Genomic DNA, 20299 nt, shown 5'->3' with positions numbered 1-20299 from the left:
GTTTATTACAGATACTGTAGGTATTACCAAGAGACAGGGTCAGGATCTGACCTTTGTAGCTATGTACAGATGTTATTTCCTGAAACAAAAGAAAGTATGAGGCTTATAGAGCCCCATTGGCCAGTGTAAAAAATGCAAGATTTCTCTTTGGTAATTTTACTACAGATTGTGATATGTAAAAAAAGAACATTGGCAAAAACTATAAAAAATACATTCAGCACAAAAACCTATTTTAATCAAATGGTTATTTTATGATAATAGTTTCTTTTTAAATAGGGAGATGTTGTAAAAATAGAGAACCATCTGTATATGAAAGTATTAGTTTTAAAGATGTGTCAAATTTAATGGCTAATTGCAAAGCAGCCTCCAGCAAAACTGATTTTAAACATTTTTGCTCATGATCAAGCTCTTCGGCTCCGACACAGTAAGACCTGCGTTCTGTAAGTCATTCCTATTGAAGGGAGTGCTGCAGTAAGATGTGCCAAATTCATTGAGAGGTGTGTGAACTCGACTCTACTATCAACTGTCGTGTGCCATCTCCAGAAATGTGTGTCAGGAAAAGTCTATCCTTAGTATTGGTCAGTCTCAGATCAGTGGCGTCTGACACCTGGCACCCCTACCAATCAGTTGTTAACAGGTCCTGCGGTGGACAGAAGTGCGCAGTGTACAGAGAACAGCCTAGCTCCTTCCGCTGAGTAGTGGCTGCTCTGCTGTTCTGTAACTCGGCTTCAGTTCACCTTAAAGGGGTTGTCCGGGACTGTAACATTGATGATCTAGTTTTAGGATAGATTATCAATGTCTGATTGGTGGATGTGATCAGCTGTTCCCCGTGTTGACGGCCGCTGGAACTACTCAGTTGCAGAGCTGCACAGCTCCGGCGCGTGAATGGGGGCCTAGGCCGGGTACTGCACATCTACCCCCTACCAATTCTAATAGATGGCAGAAGTGTAATTCCCGGCCACAGACACTATACAGTCTGCAGCTGAGCAGTTCTGGACGCCGCTAACATCGGTAACAGCTGATCGGTGGGGGCGCCGGGTGTTGTACCCCCACCAATCAGACATTGATGACCTATCCTAAGGCCATAATGTTAAAGTTCTGGTGAACCCTTAAATAAAAGCTGAGCTGCAGTACCCAAGAAATGTCGCTACCCAGTGTATGGAGCTGTGGAGTCCCGGCTCCCTTCACAGTGGGCACCATGTGTCCTGCTGATCAGTTGGTGAGGAGTTTAGGGCCCACACCAATCTGATATTGATGACCTATCCTAAGAGAAGATCATCAATACCATATTTCTGGAAAACCCATTTATGATTACTTATTAAAGCACAGATGTTCATTGAGACCTTTGTGTCCATCTTCCACAAGGAAACACAAACCAATATTTTAATTTTGGAAAGAGCTTTTGTAGGATCGATGAAAAGAAAAATATGTAGGTGATAGGAAGGTGCCTGATCAGGTCTCTGAATGATAAGAATCAAACATTCATTCCACATTGTAATCCTCCCCATATATCTATACGCTAATCCTATGGCCGCATTGATGTATAAAATTATTGCTCCGCGCTTGAGGTAGCTGTGTTTGCTCTACTTATGGCTGGTTCAAGGATAAAGTGAATTATTGTCTTATCCTTCAATTTCCTATAAGCAGGTGCATTTCAGTGAGCCACCAATGACATTAACGCACAAGAGAAAGGTGACGGTGCCCGCTGCTGTTTGCTTGGTGCCCATGTGTTTTGTCTGCTTGGGTGACAATCACTGGATTGGAGTGGTAAAACTAATGTAACGGCCTGCAGAACATTATACGGAGAGGTCGTAAGGAAGGTTATCTTGCTCCATTGAGAATTTTTCGGCAAACTCTTGCCATTGTTGGATTATGGGTTGGCCTGGTCCATTTTGTGTAGGAGGCTGTATTATCTCTGGCAGTAGGGCCCTATGGACTTGTTTGGTGTGTACATCAGGAGATTTTACATCCCATAAATAGGACGTGACCATGTATTGAAAAAAATTGTCTCTTTTTTTTTCTCTTTATAAAGATAATAGGGAAAGTTGTGCTAGATTACAGACTGAACTCTGCTGCCTTGGCAAAATCAGCTTCGCCTCGGCTCCATATTTTCTAGGTAAGATGGGAAGATGCAAACAATAAGAAGTCTTATCCTGACATATGCATTTGATGGGTTTGAGGAGACACAATTATTTATTCTGCTGACACCACAGTGTACAATAATATTTCAGAACTAGATTATTAATAGATCAGTACACCGGATGAATGTTTGGATGCAATGTCTGCTTTGTGAAGGCTGCATAATAATTACTTCTCTAAAAAAGGTGTAAAGTCGAAAATGCGTCACTCTGTGTGATGGTGCAGATCGTGTCTAGGGCAATGACCAGTTGCCCGGGTATAATAGATGCTGATAAATTATTAAGCCCCTAGTCATCAAAGTGTTTACTCCAATTCTAATGAAAAACACTTTGAAAAGTTGTAAAAAGTTTTCACAATGTGAAATTGCACAAACATTGTATAACTTTCAGAATCAGATACGGACAACGCTGCCAAAATGGGTGGAGCTGGGGAGGAGCCAGGGTGGTGCATGGGTACGCCGACCTGTCAAATTCATCAAAAGGGGTGGTGTTTCTTACACCGGGAACGTTACTCCAGTCTCAGACAGTACATGCCACTTGCAAGATGTGCTGAATTCATTAAGCGACGTGCATCTTATTCCTGCACTTTCCTCATTGAGAATGGTGTACGAAACGCCTATCTTAAAGTGACTAAGTGACGGCAGACTTGTGAGTCCTCACATCGCATGCACTGTGCACTGTGAAGATTCTCTTCGGCTGCAGTCTTATGACCGCAAGTATTCAGTTGCATACTTCTGGCCACATGCCCACTAGACTGTATTCGGCCATGCTCAATACACTTGCATTAAGTGAGGCTGCGCTCGTCTAGTCTAGTGACCGCATTTATTCGAATCACATACTTAGGCTGCCGTCACACTAGCAGTATGTGGTCAGTATTTTACATCAGTGTTTGTAAGCCAAAACCAGGAGTGGGTGATAAATCCAGAAGTGGTGATGGGTTTCTATTACACTTTTCCTCTAATTGTTCCACTCCTGGTTTTGGCTTACAAATACTGATGTAAAATACTGACCAAATACTGATAGTGTGACGGCAGCCTTACAGTCACGTGCCCACAGCTCCCAGTGTCGGCACTGGAGAATCATCACTGTGCACTGGGCTGGATGTGAGAATTCACAAGTCTGCAGTCAGAAAGAATGATTGTAGACTTGTAGTCTAAGGCTGGACAACACCTTTAGGCTAAGTGCACACGTTGCAGAATTGCCGCGGTAATTTCCGCGGCAATTCTGCAACTCCTGCCGCGGGTATATCGCATGCGGAATTGGCATGTGTTTTCCCGCTAAACACTAGTGTGACCAACCTTTTACTATTGCTGCTGCCTATGCAGCATCAATAGTAAAAGATAGAATGTTAAAAATAATAAAAAAAAGTTAAAAAAAAATGGTTATTCTCACCTTCCAAAGGCAGCCGATCTCCTCAGCGGCTTCCGTTCCTATAGATGCTGTGTGTGAAGGATCTGCGATGACGTCACGGTCACGTGACTGCGATGATGTCGCGGTCACGTGACTGCGACGTCATCGCAGGTCCTTCACACACAGCATCCCTGGGAACGGAAGCGGTAGCATGCACCGCTGAGAGGCGGGAAGACTCCGGGGCCTTCAGAAGGTGAGTATTTTTTATTTTAATTCTTTTTTTAATTTTTTTTTTTAACAATTATATGGTGCCCAGTCCGTGGAGGAGAGTCTTCTCTCCTCCACCCTGGGTACCAACCGCACATGATCTGCTTACTTCCCGCAGATTTGTGGGAAGTAAGCAGATCAATGCATTCCTAGGTGTGTGGAATCCCCACGATTCCGCAAATTTAATGAACATGCTGCGTTTTTTTCTGGAATGCGATTCCGCTCAGGAAAACAACGCAGCATGTGCACAAAAAATGCAGATTGCATTCTATTAAATAGGATGCTTAAAGGGAACCTGTCACCCCCCCAGGCGTTTTTAAATAAAAGAGCCACCTTGTGCAGCAGTAATGCTCGGTGACTGCGCCTGTGCGGCCGCCCTGCCTGTGAATCCCAGCCCCACAGTGTGAATAAATCATAAGTCACTGTGGGGCTGGGATTCACAGGCAGGGCGGCCACACAGGCGCAGTCAGCTAGACTGCATATGAGGAAAGACGGGCAGCGCTCACTGCGCCTGCCCAAAGCAGAAGAAAAGAGCACAGGCGCCGGCAGATTTCAAAACAGTGGTGAGGAGGCGGCGCCCGGCGCCAAGAAGACATGACTGACGGCTGTGTGGCGTCTGCAGCAGGGGGGAAAGGCCTGCCTCCTTGACTGAAGACAAGGTATTTTGGACAAATAACAAAACTGATTATTTCGGCAATTACAGCACCCAGAACTAAAAGAGCCACCTTGTCAGAATGCAGCATTACTGCTGCACAAGGTGGTTCTTTTAGTTAAAAATGCCTGGGGGGGGGGGTGACAGGTTCCCTTTAATGTGAGCATTTTTTTCGCGGTTTTATAGCGAAAAACCGAGAAAAACGCGAAAAATCTGCTACGTGTGCACACAGCCTAAAGGCTATGTGCACACGTCAGGATTTCTTGCAGAAATTTCCTGAACAGAACCGGACATTTTCTGCAAGAAATCTGCATGCGTTTTTTTTTTGTGCATTTCTCGTGTTTTTTTGCTCGTTTTTATTGCGGATTTTTGGGTTTTTTTTCCAGAGGTTCTGGGATGCAATAATATAGTGGGAAATCCACAAAATTCATGAACATGCTGCGTTTTTTTCCACGATGCGTTTTTTTCACGGAAAAAAAACACAACATATGCACAAAAATTGCGGAATGCATTATAAATGATGGGATGCACATGTATGCGTTTTTTAAGCGTTTTTATAGTGAAAAAAACGCGAAGAATCCTGAACGTGTGCACACAGCCTAAACCCTTTCCGAAGTTGGGGATAATAATACACCCACGTCGGAATCCCTCCCTTTGAGTGACCTGTTAAATGCCTCTGTCAATCTCTTACCAAAAGCACACCGGAAATCCCGCCTGTCAGAGACACTGTCACGTGATCATGGGTCACCGATGGGCTGGCATGGCAACCTGGGGTCTCTAGCAGACCTCTGTGGTTGTTATAGCCGGATTGCTATAGCAAGAGAGCATTTCTGCTACACATATCTGATTATCGCCTATGTGTAGCAGAGGCGATCAGGCAACAGCAGCTTCTAGCCTCCAATAGAGACTATTAAAGTATGCAAAAAGTAAAAAAAAAGTTTTCAATGATTAAAAAATTAAAAAAATATAACAGTTGAAATCATCTCCTTTTTGTTCCATTCAAAATAAAATAAAAAATCAATCATACACATATTTGGTATCGCTGAAGTTCAGAATCGACCAATCTATCAATATAAAAAAATAATTAACCCGATCGTTAAACGGCGTATTGAGAAAAAAAATTTAAAACGTCAGAATTATATTTTTTTGGTTGCCGCTACGCCTTTATGGCTCTGAGAAGTAGAGCTAAAAACAAAAACGAAAATACCTCCAGCCATTAAGGGGTTAATGATTCGGGCCTTAGTATATCTTCATACTGGTCAGAATACTGTTTTATTATCTTAGTCCTGCCATTTTGAATTTGCTCATTTTTGTGAATTTCCAAATAATTCTGAATCCATCCAAGCATTTGCTGCGCCAATATTCTGGCCACTGAGATAATACATTTCCCATAATGCTGTGTACTGGCTTCTCAGATGGCTTATGGCCCTCCTTCCACACTTTAATGGTAGTATACCAGCTGGCCCATTATTTGCTGGATTGAGCATGTGTGTTGTGGCAGTGCTGCAATGCTGACCTGCAGATGCTCACTCAATGAGAGCCACAACTTAATGTAGTTACAGAGACTGCACAATAGCTATACAAGGCACTTCCATTTTTAATGGACATCTTTATAAGGGTTTTCGGAAACCCCCTTTACAAAATTTCAGTTGGTTTAAGAAACCTTCCCCGGGTCCAACCATGAGGGTATGTTCCCACGGTCAGTAAACGCTGCGGGTTGGACGCTGCGTAAATCTGCAGCGTCCAGATGTTACAGCATAGTGGATGGGATTTCATCACCCTCAGAGACCGACATGCGGAGCGTCTTTCAAGATACAGATACACCAGTACAGTGTATTGGACATGGTGATTCTGCACGGTTCATTGAACACATGCGGAATCACCTGCATTCAATAGACGGAAGCACTTTGGACGCAGCGAACATGTGCTGCATTCAAAGCGCTGCCGATTCCTGACCGTGGGCACATACCCTGAGTCTCTGCTGCTCCTCCCAGTGTCTGTAATTATCTACAGCGCTGACGTCATGTTGTTCACATTGCAGCCAATTAGAGAATTATGCAGCACTGTGTAGACAACATGAGTGTCTAAGCTTACTGATTGACTGCAGCGCTGTCAACATGTTATCAGCGCTGTAGACAATTACAGAACTGAGAGCAGTGGCAGAGTCTCGGTGCTTGACTTGGGGAGGGTCAGTAGAAAGATTTGTGCTTTCTAAAATAAACTGCAGTTTTGGAAAGGGGTTTTGTAAAAACAGAAAACCTTTTAAACATTATTTGTTTTTTAGTGTTTCATTGATTGTCAGTTGGTTCTTGCTATCAGTGTTCCCTCTAATCTATGTTTGCAGGTCTCACTGTAAGGGTGCTGTCTCACAGTGGCACTTTGGTCGCTACGACGGTACGATCCGTGACGTTCCAGCGATATACTTACGATCTCGCTGTGTCTGACACGCTACTGCGATCAGGGACCCCGCTGAGAATCGTACGTCGTAGCAGATCGTTTGAAACTTTCTTTCGTCGTCAAGTGTCCCGCTGTGGCGGCATGATCGCATCGTGTAACAAAGGTTGTATACGATGTGCGCACAGTAACCAATGGCTTCTACATCGCAAATACGTCATAAAATTATCGCTCCAGCGCCGTGCATTGCGAAGTGTGACCGCAGTCTACGATGCTGGAGCGATAATCAAGCGATGCTGGAACGTCACAGATCGTGCCGTCATAGCGACCAAAGTGCCACTGTGAGACAGTACCCTTAGAATTCTTTCAAAAGTCTATGTCATGTACGTGTGGTGACCGTTTTCACACGTACAGGAGACAATTACACACATAGACGCATTCACTTTCTGCGCACATGTTAGTGTGTTTCCACGGACCTTGTGTCCATGGGCAAAATATGCTGACATGTCCATTTTTTAACAGCAGCGTGGGCCGCAAAATGTCCTGCACATGGTTGACACACAGGGATGTCATCCATGTGACACTTACCGGAGATATCCGTGGCTATGTGTTTAATATTTGTGGCAACCGTGTGCCACCCATGTGCCGCATCAGTACCACATTCATCGGCACCTGAGAAGCAGCGATACAGTTAGCGCTGTTCCCCAGTGTGGGGTGCTGAGGACGGCTCTCATCATTCTCCCCTGATCAGTGCAAGCAGGGGAGAATGAGGAGAGTTATATTCAACTGATAACATCGACAGCAGGCGGCAGCTGATGGGACTATTACTCCCATCAGCCTACACCTGCTGCCTCTAATAACAGTGAGAGCAGGTGACGGCTGTTGGGAGTATTCATCACTGGCCACCTGTGCTATAAATAAATTAAAAATCCAGCATGTGTTCCCCAGTATTTTCTATAACCAGCCAGGCAAAACTGACAGCTGGGGGCTGCAAAACTCAGCTGTCAGCGTTATCAAGGCTGGTTATGAAGAATAGAGGGGTCTCCATGATTATTTTTTTTGATTAATTAAATAATAAATGGACAAGTGTGTTTTGTTTTATTTCAAATAACAGACTTTATTCTGGCTGTGTCTATTTACAATACAACTATAGCATCAGTAATGGATAGATGTCTTATAGACGCCTCTCCATTATTAACCTGTGTGTTTGATGTCGACATACAATACAAAGCTGAAATCAACCCCACAGATTTTACCCCACTTACGACTGCTACAGGTCAAGCAGGAAGAGCCGGGCAAAGCACCAGAATTGTCCCATCTAATAGATGTGCTTTTTTTCTGGGTGGCTGCGGGCTTCTATTTTTAGGCTGAGGGGGTCAATATCCATGGCCCCTTACCAGCCTGAGAATACCAGCTCCCAGCTGTCTGCTTTAGCAAGACTGGCTGTCAAAAATGAGGGGGGTCCAGGCTGTGCTTTTATTTGTTATTTAATTAAATAATTAAAAAAAAAGCTTGGGGACCCCTTTTTTTTTGATAGCCAGCCTTGCTGAAGCTGACAGCTTAGTATTGCAGCCCTCAACTGTCAGGAAACAGCGCTAACTTTACTGCTGTTTTCCTGGTGCCAGTGCGTGTGGTTGCCACAAGTGTGCCACAAATATTACACACAGGGACACGGATATCTCCGGTACTGGTTCTTCCGGTACCGCAAATATCAGGACATGTGAAATAGGCCTAAAAACAGACATCTGACCCCATGAAAATATATGAAGATTTTTACCTTTTTTTAATCTATTATTCTTGGAGGTTCCCTTTTAACATTGTTGGCATATTTTCAAGATCTGTGCCAACAATTTTTATCACGTTGTCGCTGTGGTGCAGATTAGAAGGGTTCTTGGCTGTGAGGCTTGATTGTATAAGCACAGCATATAAAAATAGAAGTGCATGCTGACAGGTCACTGTTGGTGGTTTTATAGATCAAAGTGGCTGGTCTCCTGCCCAAGGAAAGCTGGCAGTGACTAAATTGGACATCATCCAAGGTGACCTGTGCTGTAGCTTTTCCTCAGTGGTGAAAGCTAAATGAATCATCATTTGCATATAAAAAAAAGTCTTCCCAATAGTAGGGGCATAATGTGTAGTCTCATATATTTAAAAGAAAAGACCTTATATGTGGACCATTCCCAGAACTAATTGTACAGATGAATTTCCACGCATGTATTGTACATCAGATTTGTATATTGAGAGAAATATGATACATGGAGTAACATTGGTGGAAAAACATTTTGTGCCATTGATCAATCTAAAATCGCCATAGATCAATCACCTTTACATGCTGTAACCATAATATGTATCAGATACTAGCATTTACTGATAAGTGCCCCTGATATAGCCAAGTCCTGTTACGTCATACAAGTCCTATTCACATTCTCCATATACCTGCTTAAAGGTGCAATCCCATGAATATTTTTTTTTCGTTATGTGTGCATACATGCATGGAATGTAGTATGAGTGTTTTAATATACTCACCTACCGCCATCTTCTCCGGGATCCAGCGTCTGCATGAAAATGTGAGTGTGAGCAGGATTGTTCGAAAAATGACCTGCATATTTTCATAGAGGATTTCATATTTGTCGGTTCTTGGGGTGAAATCCGCAGCAAATCCACTGCAAAATCTGTTATAACTTTGCTATTAACTTTTTTGGATTTGTTACTGTTTATTTCTTTTCAGAATTTTTCCATGTAGATGTACCCCAAGAATAGACTGCTGGGTTCCCCTTTTAGGAGAGCTCATAGAATGCTTCAATTAAACAGATGCCTTCTTTGTCTTTCACACAGTGGTGGCGTAGGAGGCTTGATGGTTACGGTTCTCATTAAATGACTTGATGGCCCCGTTTCATCAAGACCGGCGTTTTCCACATCAGTCTTGATGATTGCTTGAAGTGCGAGGCACGTGATTCAATAAAAGGCACTTGCGCGAAGTGGCATGTACCTCCATGTGCAACAGAACTTTGACACTTTGCTGGGACTCGAGGACCGTGCAATACGTTATTCCAAGGAAGGTTGGGTTGCACCCAATGTTGTTGGCTATTGCATTTCCTACAGTACATCAAAGCCTTCCAAGGCGAAAATAGCCTTATAATATACTACCATTTTTTTTTAGCATGTAATCAATTTCTATTCCTTACCATGGTGCTGTATGAGCCTATCAATTTTGACGGGCACCATATAACTATTCTATGCTACATGGTTGTGTTATATAGCTGTTCCCGTCTTTTCAATATCTTGTCCCATTCCTGAATGTAACTGAATTCTTATTGAAATTTCCCTGCCCAATATCCTGTGCCTAATTGTAATTAATTGTGTGTACTACAGTCTTGCATTTCTTACTTTAGGCTCTTTCATGTGTTCTATCACCATGAATTGAACATCTTCACACAGAGGTTTTTAAAGGCTTCCAGTGATTGTAAGTGCTCTCCATCCTCCCAGGAAGCTCTTCATCTTCAAAAACGAGGATATGAGATTTCTTACAAAAGTTCAGTGTTCAGCTGCAAAAAAAAAAAAGATACTGATAAAGGCTTTTAAATTAGATGCAATCAAAGAGATGTGGATATTCAGAACAAAGCTTATACGGTTTCTGAAATGTGAACTTGTATAATGGTCACCGAGATAAGACATTGTGGTGGTGAGTTATCAACAGTGTCATAAGATGCATAGATTCAGAAGCCCATGCTGATGGGTGAATTTGGGGAAAACTTATGAAGATTCAACATATAACATTTGGAGCAACCCAATAGACAAGTTAGGTGTGTGAACACCTGTAAATGTAGTAAGATGTACTAGCTTTATTAGGCCTGACATCTATAGACTGTATACAATTCCCTCAATGTGCAAACATTTGAAACTTTTCACTTTATGGATCTGTAGACCATCCCGTTTATTTTGCGTAACTGCATTGAAGGACTGTAAAAATGTAGATACTATATCCCTTTTCAACCTTGGATTTTTCGAATTGTTTGGAATTTATAGCGTGTGTTGATATCCACGATGATTTGTCAATTTATGGCTTATGAGATCCTCCCAATCACTGTGCCTATGCCATACCCACTTTGAACAAAGTCGAGAGTGACAATCTTAGCTCAGAGAGGTTTGCCCACTTTTGGGACTATTTTTATTTTCACTTAAAGGGTTTGTCTTAATATGTCTTCACTAGAGCACTTCAGGTCTGCTCCCAGCCTCCTGGCTTCCTTGTTACTGGGGAGGCAGACGCTCCTCCTTGAGCACCATACCGCTGCTAATCTGAATGTGATAGTGTGTTTTCCATTGTTCTTGTTCTAATGTCTAAGCTCTTATCTGTACATTTACATATAGAAATAAGTCTCTTTAGACATGGGCTCAGCATGGGGAAAATGAGCAGTGATGAACTGCTCAAGCAGCCGATGGATGGGGATAACACACTTATGAATTTGCAAGACTGATAACAGCAGCTCCAGGTCAAAACAAGAAGGGGAAGGTGAGCAGTACTGTCAAACCTCCCTATAGAAATTACCTGGAGAGAGATTACTGGGATCTCAGGAGTTAACTGTCAGATCCCAGCCTTGAATGTTGTGCTTGACCACTCTGGTGGTCGGTCTCTTTGCCAACATCTAAATTGGCATGCAAGTCATAGAAGGTTGAGTAAAAGCTTGATATCTGTGATCCAATGTCTTACTTGAGAGAAATCCATGTTTTTCCTAATATATAAATTAGCAGATAAGATCCCTGAGCTGGACACTGATCTTCCTGAGAATCTGCCTCCAGAGATGATTTTAAATGAAAAGGTGCGTTAAAAGTACGAGACATGTAGATCAGGGAAGGAGACTGTCGGTCATTACATGTCTCACACTGGTAACATCTCATTTCATTTAAAATAAACTTGGAAAGCAGAGTCTCAGGGAGAGCTATGCTTAACCCATAGACCTTAACAGCTCATTAAAGTATTAAATAAACACTCCTCTCATCAAGATTTCTATCCTTTTAATATATCACAATCATCATATGATTATGCACTATGTACTTAAATTGCTCATTTTGCCTTTCTACCCAGCTAATTCTTCTCTTTTCCATTAGGTCTATGACAGCACATGATTAAAAACTGACTAGCTGAATCCTTCTTAGTTCTATATAGAAACTCAATTTCTCTGCACAAGTCATGAGTCACTACAAAAGTCAGTGGCAGGGGGGATGATGTAGCAGCTAGGTCAGGAGTTTTAGAGGGGAATGATAAATGCAGGGAAAAGAGACTTCCTGTTTCTACATAAAGTAGAGCAAAAAGAGTAATTAACTGGATAGAAAGGCAAAATCAGCAATTGTAAGTGCACAGAGATATATAATATGATGACTGCAATATATTGGGAGGTTAAAGACTTGGGAGGAGTGCTTCTTTAGGACAAACGTGGATTACTCTGGAAATAAGACACTGGATCGCAGATATCAAGGAATAATTTTATTCAGCTTAATATGACCTCCATGTAGGCGACTTAGGAGTGTTGATCCCGACTGACAGATTCCTTTTAATAAAGTAAGACAAAAGTTCTCATAGCAGGAGATTGACAGGAGTAAAAAGCATGTCAGTTGTAAACTTGCTTATTTCCCTGCTGTGTAATATTAATCTAATCGTGTAAGAATTAGCCGTTAATTGCATATATTTGCATATATTTGGGGCTAAAAAAATTTGTTTGCAATTGCGTTTCATTAAATTTTTTGGCTCTTATTGGCTCCTTGTTTCCCTATTCATGCTACATCGATGTTTTTGTGGTCATATAATCAGCTGAGAAGAGCTCAGAAAAAGACAGGTAAAAGAGATACAAACGTTCCCATCAGAATGAACTTATTTGCACATTTGCAGTTAAATCATTCTGCAACAAGCAATAGACAGTGCAACACTATAGAAAGCAGATGGTGCAAAAATGTTTATGAAATACAAAAGTAAAAGTGATTTATGGCCCCAAGTTCATGCATTTAAAGGGATCCATGCTGCCTAAACCACAGGCAGCATGAATCAGCCTGGCTGGACGCTAGGTATATGGTTCTCTGCAGTTACGCAGTCAGGCTCTGATTCATGCTGTCGGCAGTTTGGGCAGCATGGAACAGCTGACAGGTTCCCTTTAAGTGAAAAAAAAATATCCCTAAAGATAGACTAACCCTTTAAATCGACATTCAATCTGTATGGCCATTATGCTGCAGAATGATCCACTGCCATGTTGTGTGGCATTTGTTCCAAATAACAGCATCTAAAAGTACTTTCATTGTTAATTGACGCATGATTATGCAGTGAAGCATCCGCTACCACGCGGCCATTAACCTGAAAGTGCTTTTAGCTGCTGTCAGTTGCCAGTCGCGTTGCTCGGCATGGTTCTTGGCTGCACGTTGGCCTCAGTGTGTGGGCGCATCTTTTGGTTATTCCTGTATTCCCTGTCCCAGGAGCCTTTCTCTGACTTATACTCCAAAATTACATATATTTTTGTCATAAAATGTTATACATGTAAAATGTATTTGCACTGCATCTGTTCTGTGACCCAGCCTTCAGCCCAAGCCCTGGAGACTGTATTTATTAAAGTGCTGGAAAGCTTGCCGGAGTCCCAGACGCTTTTTTTTTTTCTGGAAGATATTTTGGTGTTCATCACGACAAAAATAAAAAGTGTATGTACATAGTAAAATGTTTACATACTGACATCATTTAAAGATTAATTGCACTAAACATTTCGTTCTGACCTATTTTTTAGGGTCGGAGCGTTTTATGCAAAGTGTCGAAAGCCATATTAAATAGCAGGAGTGGCCGTAGATGACAACTGCTGACCGACTATATCCTTGTAAGCAGCTCGTCCAGGAAGAAAATAAGAAACAAGATATTTTTCCCTTGGGAATGTGTAATGCCAGCTAAAAATAGCAGAATGAAATAAACAGATTACTTTCTGACGAAATTTGGATTTAGAGCTTTTTTTTAAAAAAAAAGAGGTACTATGTGACATAATGTTCTTAAAGCTCCATTCCAAAGTTGCTTTTTCTAATGTCACTATCTGTTATCAGTAATGTATAGTGCATGTATTAAAATACTTATCAGTTGCTGTCTTCTGCCGTTTCCAGCGCCGCCCCGGTTCTCTGCATGTGACTGCAGCTTTTTCGTGCCTGCCGACACCACAGACTTTCAGTTCTTTTCATAATTCAAGACTATGAGAGGCTCCTTCTGAGAATCATAGACTTACATTGAGAAAGTGACGTCCAGTCCACGCAGAAACTCTGTAGTGAGTGGGTTTGTCCCAGCTGTGGTCACACGATGCAGGTGAGGACCAGAGCAGCGCTAGAAATGGTAGAATGCTGGAAGGCGACCGATAAGTACTTCAATGCATCCACTGAAAATATGTTACTGATGGTTATCAAATGCTGAAATTAAAAAATATACCAAAGTGGTACTTTAAAGGGCCTCTGCCTTGATCTTGTGCTTTAGGTCCAGTTAGTGCATATCTCTGGAATCACCAGCAGCAATAGATTTTCATATTCAGGAAATTATATGTTTCAAACTATAAAGAAAAGATCAAACTCAGCCCCACATCGTAGTGTGAGGTCTTGCCACCCTGTACATCAGTGTCTGTTTCCCCCCCCATGACCGTTGGTTATTTCCTAGGAGCTTTGTGGATTCAATTTCCTGTAGAGGGGTGCCCTGCACAAATTCTTACCACCTAAAAGGAAAGGAAACAGTAACAGGCATTAAGGAGTGCAGGCTTTCCAGGAGTCCCATAGCAGCCATATGGTCTCCCGCTATGGTCTGCTATTATATTAGATACCCTAATAAATAGCATCTAATACCAATACCCCTCTGCTGGATTATATTTTATCCAGATGACTTTTCCTTTTCATAATGGCAGCAGGATAGGTGGGACAGTTTCTTCCAACCAAAGAATGAGGCTGTGGGTGTTATGACCAAAAGGACCCTAGTCCAAATTCTAGACAATGAGACTGGAGAACCGTTGTCCTCAGATCATCAATAGTGCTGTCCTCTGCTCAGCCAACTACAGTAGGATCTATCTATAAGACTAAGTGTTTAGAGGGAAGTTTAGAGCGCACAACACTACCAGAGCGGCCAAAGCCTCATAATGAATTTTATTTACCCCACCCCACCCCTCCCATATGGCAATACCGCTAACTCCAAGCAAAACTGTTGTGCCTATCGCAAGGCTTGAGTAGGTAGTTAAATGACAAAGGGGTCCACCTTTTGAATCCATGTACTAACCCCTTAGGAGTTGCACTGTTCATAGTTGAGCATAATGTACATTAGAATTTTCATTGAGTTTCCTTAATAAAAAATTGTTTTTTAAAGGAATGATCCATCCGCCGTAGTGTAGTTGGCTATGGAGAGTTTCCAGATGGTCACTTTAAAGCAACAGAGACACTAGATTTTGTAGTCCAGTTGGCTGTTATACCTGAAAAGAAATGTTCTCAAGTAGGAAAATGTTGGAATAGCCACAGAATCTAAAACATGCACTTGATTCACTCTCTATCTGGATGTGCTGGGCCAGCAGCTACCTCACCAGACAGGTCAGGGGTTGTTCTCCATGTAAGTGCAGGCCTCAGAAGTTGGACCCGGATCTACCGGACATTTATTGAGTATAATCTGGATCTGGCTTAAATGTCCAAGTTGGGAATGACCTTTTATGTGAGAATTCTTGCATCTCGATAGAAGACAGATTTCCTTTTACAAGTCACATTTTTCTTTCTTGCTTGGCTTGTCAGCAGTGTCTCACAGCTGGCTGTCCTTATAGCATGAAAATAAATCCTTGAAAGTTGCACAATTAGTAGTTTTAGGACAAGCAAGGTTGTACAATTGGCAGTATGGACATCACATGTCCTCCTAAGGAATGTGGAGACAATCCTTATCCACCCTAACGCTAATCCTATGTTCAATGACACATTAAAACTAAAAAGTCATTTAAAATAATTAAAAACACCTGAATGGCTGTATGCAGTTTGTGCCATTTCTCAGTCTATTAAGGGATTTCTGGCTTTGAGAATTAGAATAGTAATTAGTCATGTAGTTATTGGAGTCTCATCACATCTTTGATGATAAGTGAAATTGTCAGTTTAATTATCACTCAAAAAGTCCCCTATCCCCACATCACTTTAATGTTGTCTTTTTGGGATTCCATCGAAAGGACTTATGGCTTTGCTCTCGAAATGCAAGTAGAAAAAGTGAGTGGGATCAAATGATAGGAAATTCCACTGTGGCATGAGGTCCCATGATAATTCTTCTCCGATCATCAGCACTGGCCTTGGATTATTGTCAGATTTAATTTGTGCTGGACGAGCAATTTTATCAACCCTATATATATTATGTATTCAGTATTTTACTGTTATTTTTAAGTGGAATTATTTATAGTATCTCACCATAAAAGGCATTTGGAGTAGTGATAGTATTTTTACAATATAACATAGTGACATATAGTTGTTGTTTTTTTGTAGTCTTTATTTTCTACTGTATGGATGCGTAAAAAGTTTGCAGTCAAATTGTGTGACCATGCCACTTGCAACAGCAACAATGCCCCAATCACAGCAGCAGTGCTATCATTGCAACTATTGTGACCTTATTACATAACTAGATGGTGGCCCGATTCTAATGCATTGGGTGTTCTAGAATATGTATGTATATATATAGCAGCCACATAGTATATAGCACAGGCCACGTAGTATATAGGAGCCATGTAGTATATAGCAGGCAAATACTACGTGGCCTGTGCTATATACTATGTGGCTGCTATATACATACATACATATTGTAGAATACCCGATGCGTTAATACAGGCCACGCAATATATAACAGTGGCCACGCAGTATATAACACAGCCCAAATAGTATATAACACAGCCCACGCAGTATATAGAAGCCACGCAGTATATAACACAGGCGACGTAGTATATAACACTGGCCATGCAGTATATAACAGTGGCCACGTAATATATAGCACAGGCCACGCAGTACATAAAACAGCCCACATAATATCTAACACTGGCCACGTAGTATATAGCAGCCACGCGGTATATAATGCAGCCCATGCGGTATATAACACTGCCCACACGGTATATAATACTGCCCACGTAGTATATACTGTAACACTGCCCACATGGTATATAATACTGCCCACGTAGTATATAACACTGGCCACGTAGTATATAGCAGCTACGCGGTATATAACGCAGCCCACGTGGTATATAACGCAGCCCACGCGGTATATAACACTGCCCACGCGGTATATAACACTGCCCACATAGTATATAACACTGGCCACGTAGTATATAGCAGCTACGCTGTATATAACGCAGCCCACGCACTATGTAACACTGCCCACGTAGTATATAGCAGTGTGGGCACATATCCGTGTTAAAAAAAAGATAATTAAAACAAAAAATAGTTATATACTCACCCCCTGGGATCCAGCGAAGCTGTCCCTATGCGCGCGGCTGCCGCCATCTTCCATTCCCAGGATGCATTACGAAATTACCCAGATGACTTAGCAGTCTCGTGAGACCGCTAAGTCTTCTGGGTAATTTTGCAAAGCATCTCTGGGAACGGATGATGGCGGCAGCCGCGAGCGCATCGTCGGACTACGGAGGGTGAGTATAGCAGGTTTTTTGTTTTTTTATTATTTTTAACATTAGATCTTTTTTACTATTGATGCTGCATAGGCAGCATCAATAGTAAAAAGTTGGGGACACACGGTTAATAGCAGCGGTAACGTTACCCGCGGCATAGCGCGGTACATTACCGCTGGCATTAACCCTGTGTGAGCGGTGACCAGAGGGGAGTATGGAGCGGGCGCCGGGCACTGACTGCGGGGAGTATGGAGCGGGCGCCGGGCACTGACTGCGGGGCAGTAGGGAGTGACTAATCGGACTGTGCCCGTCGCTGATTGGTCGCGGCAGCCATGACAGGCAGCTGGCGAGACCAATCAGCGACGCGGGATTTCCGTGATGGAAGTTGCAGACAGAAAGACGGAAGTACCCTTTAGACAATTATATATATAGATTGTGCCTTCTAGGTAGAGGAAAAAACACACTTCAGATCGTAATGTTTTCAGTTTGTCTTTGCCAACACCTCTGAAATGTCTGTAAAAAGGGGACACGTACCAAACTCCCGGAAGCACTGGCAGAACTTCCAGGCGCATTACTATGCGTTCAGAAACCCCATGGAAAGCTACGATTAAGGAACTTTTTATGCATGGTGACTCTATCATCAGCATGCATAGTATTTCAAACATAGCGGTAATGAGGTGTGGAAGAGGAGTGGCCTGTAAGAGCGGGCATGTTTTAGGGGAACATGTTTTGGCACCTAAATTTGCTCTTTTTTTAATTAAAAGTTTTATTGTCCCTATAAATGTAAGACAAAATAACAGATTATATGCATAGAAATAATACCAAGTGTTTTTACAAATGTGAGAATAAAATCCCAACTTCCACATCAATGTTTCTGAACTTTTTCCCACGCTGCCGAATTCACCTCAGGTCAGACTGTAAGTCTGCGCATGCTCAGTGACGTCAGCGGTAGTCACTGAGGCTGCGCAGTGGCCCCGCCTGACCTGAGGTGAACTCGGCAGCGTGGGAAAAAGTTCAGAAACATTCCAATGCTACAGAGTGCATGTCCAGTCAGGTGGGGAGGCTGTGCAGGCAGCTTTTCATTCATTACATATTACTTTACAGTCGGGGCTATAGCATTAGCACGCTTCTGGTTGTAAACTGTTTAACCCCCTATAGATGCGCCTTTTCTGGGGCAGCTGGGTGCTGGTATTTTAGCCAGGGGGGGGGGCAATACCCATGGCCCCTTCCTAGGATCTGAATATCAGCCCGCAGCTGTCTGCGTAGCCTTTCTGGCTATTAAATATAGGGGGACCCTACGTCATTTTTTTGGTGGGTCCCCATATTAGAATAGCCAGTAAAGGCTAAATATACAGCTGCGGGCTGATATTCATAGCCTGGGAAGATCCATGGTATTAATCCATTCCCAGCCTACAAATATCAGCCCGGCCGTTGGCTTTCCCTCTCTGGTGAAGAAAATTGCGCTGGAGACCGTGCAATTTTTTTCGCTTGTAGGATGGAACTTGTGGAGCCAATAAATAGGCTTCCACATTATTTATTCATGATTTTCTGGCCCGGGATTCATTATATGTCCATTTTGCAAGCCGGCAAGAAAATCTCGCCATATGGATGTCACACGGATGTTTAGATGCGAGAAAATCGCATCCTCGCATTGCACACGGATGACATACGGATCACTGTTCAGGGAAGACATTTCTGCGATTCTCGACCAATTTTTTTTTTATACGTTATGTGTGACGCCGGCCTAAGCTGTATATCAATACCGGTAAAGAAACAATACTAGAATGCATAGAGATAGCACATTACAATACTAAGTTAATTCTGGTGAGATATCAATGAAACAATGTATGAATAAATAGAAGAGAGAATATCGCACAGCAAGATCAGGTCACGGGTGGACATGAGATCCACCAGGTATGCAACCCATGTAGAAAATGGAGAAGGGAGAGAGTCTGAAAACAACAATTTTTGGGGGGGTTCAAATTTCCAATTTTTTACACCGTTAAAATAATTTAAAAAAATGAACAAGTTTGGTATCTTTGTAATCGTACTGATGAGGAGAATCATACTCCCAGGTCATTATTGCCACATAATTTACACCGTAAAAACAATTCCCAAAAAACTATTTAAAAAAATGTGGGTTTTTTTTCACTGCATTTGCATTTTCCCCTCCTATTTTCCAGTACACTATGTGATAAAATGAATAATATCAATCAAAAGTATAACTTGACCAGCAAAACACAAACCCTCATACAGCTCTGTATAAATAAAAAGAAAAATGTTATTGATCTTGAAAGAAGAGGGCTAAAAAACAAAAACGCAAAACCAGAAATTGGTCATGTCGTGACTCGTGAAGGATTAAAAATGACTTTTTTCATATGTAATTCATTTGAGCCATAATGATTGTCAGGGTGGACTGTCTCTTTAATTCCATATTGATATCTGTAAAATATATGAAAATTAGCAGCACCCAATTTATAAAATTAAAAGGTCAGATCCAACGATGTCATTTCTGGAGATAATTTTGACAAAGATTTTGATATTTTCTGAACCATTAAGGAATAGTAACTTAATTTTTATTATCTCTCATATAGGGTAGCATAAATTTTGGTAAGCAATGCAAGTCTATGGGTCCGTGAAAAAAACAAATCAGACATCTGTAACATCCGAATGCGATCTGATTTTCACGGAGTGACAAAATGGAGAAGGTGGAGAACCTTTTTTTTTCTTCTCCACATCCAAGAAAAAGTGTTGGCACTTTGATTAAATGCTGATCAAAGCCTGATCAGAATAATCTGACAGTTATTCTCGGATGTGGAGAAAACGATCATGTGAACCTACCCTTAGAATGTGGTTACTGAATTGAATTGAGCAAGCCCATT

The 20299-nt window shown here is 41.9% G+C and overlaps 1 protein-coding gene and 1 long non-coding RNA gene across 2 annotated transcripts in view; both read left to right on the top strand.

Moving 5' to 3' along the window:
- Positions 1-13764, top strand: part of LOC143815287 (uncharacterized) — a 46989-nt gene extending 33225 nt beyond the window's left edge. Inside the window, exon 3 of the long non-coding RNA XR_013223715.1 lies at positions 13560-13764. This is a non-coding gene — a long non-coding RNA (uncharacterized LOC143815287). The remainder of the gene's footprint in view (positions 1-13559) is intronic.
- Positions 1-20299, top strand: part of LRRC75A (leucine rich repeat containing 75A) — a 444884-nt gene that overhangs the window by 46275 nt on the left and 378310 nt on the right. The window lies entirely within an intron of this gene.

This window comes from Ranitomeya variabilis, chromosome 3, assembly GCF_051348905.1.
Source record: "Ranitomeya variabilis isolate aRanVar5 chromosome 3, aRanVar5.hap1, whole genome shotgun sequence".
NCBI lineage: Eukaryota > Metazoa > Chordata > Amphibia > Anura > Dendrobatidae > Ranitomeya > Ranitomeya variabilis.
The sequence above is the reverse complement of the archived record's forward strand: the minus strand, read 5'-3'. Positions and strand labels throughout refer to the sequence as shown.